Raw genomic sequence first — 1,065 nt, 5'->3', positions numbered from 1 at the left:
TTTCCCGATCAAGAGCGTAATTTAATAGTCCCTCAAGCTCTTAGGGCGACGAAACGCCATAATGGGCAAATCTTGAATGGCCTGCTTACACCTATTGGAAATGTGTAAAAGGGAATGTAACTCTCTTAATATTCCCCCAATATTAGGCAGGCTCGGGTGATACGTAACCACAAATGGTAATCTCTCGCTAGTTGTACTCCCTTGCCTAGGTGCAAGTAGCTTTTCCCGTTCTAATACCCGAGCCCCTTGGATTTGGTCCCGATCAAATTTTTCTTTATAACCCCTATTAACTAAATTCTTTTGAAGATCAGCTGCCCTGTTCTCAAACGCAGCAGGCCTGTGCATATGGGATACTTTTTTTAACCCCCTTAGGATGACATGAGGTATGGAACAAGTACTGATGCTTATCAGTTGGCTTAGTGTATAAATCAGTTTCAATAACACCATTGTTGTTAATAACCTGTACATCAAGAAAATTAATGTTCCGTTTTGACCAGTCCCATGTAAACTCGATGGTGTCGTGTGCCCGATTTATCCCCTGAAGGAACTCCAGAGGTAATTGTTCCCCTGCTGTCCAGATCATGAAAATATCATCAATGTACCTAAGCCAAAGATAGGGTTTGATTGGAGCTAAATCCAGTAACCGCGATTCTAAGTCGTGCATAAATAAATTAGCGTGTGCAGGCGCCATCCTTATACCAATGGCTGTACCACGTTTTTGTAAAAAATGTTTACCATCAAATTCAAAGTTATAGTTCTTGAGAACCAATCCCGCCAAGTCGACAATATGATCGGAAGAAATCTCTGGGTTTAATCTCTTGTTCAGAATTTTCCGCATAGCTTCCAAACCTTCGTCATGTGGAATGTTGGGATAAGGGCCGACTACGTCGAATAGTGACCAGATTTGCTTCGTCCGGAAATCTCTCCATATCTTTAAGTTTGTTGAGAAAGTCATTGGTGTCCTGAACATATAAGATGGAATCTGAGGTATCAAAGATTTTAATTGATGATCTACAAAAGCAGATATTTTCTCTGTAGGTGTGTTGCAGCCAGATATAACCGGCC

This window comes from Montipora capricornis, chromosome 9 (genome assembly GCF_036669925.1).
Source record: "Montipora capricornis isolate CH-2021 chromosome 9, ASM3666992v2, whole genome shotgun sequence".
NCBI lineage: Eukaryota > Metazoa > Cnidaria > Anthozoa > Scleractinia > Acroporidae > Montipora > Montipora capricornis.
Note: the sequence above shows the minus strand (reverse complement) of the source record.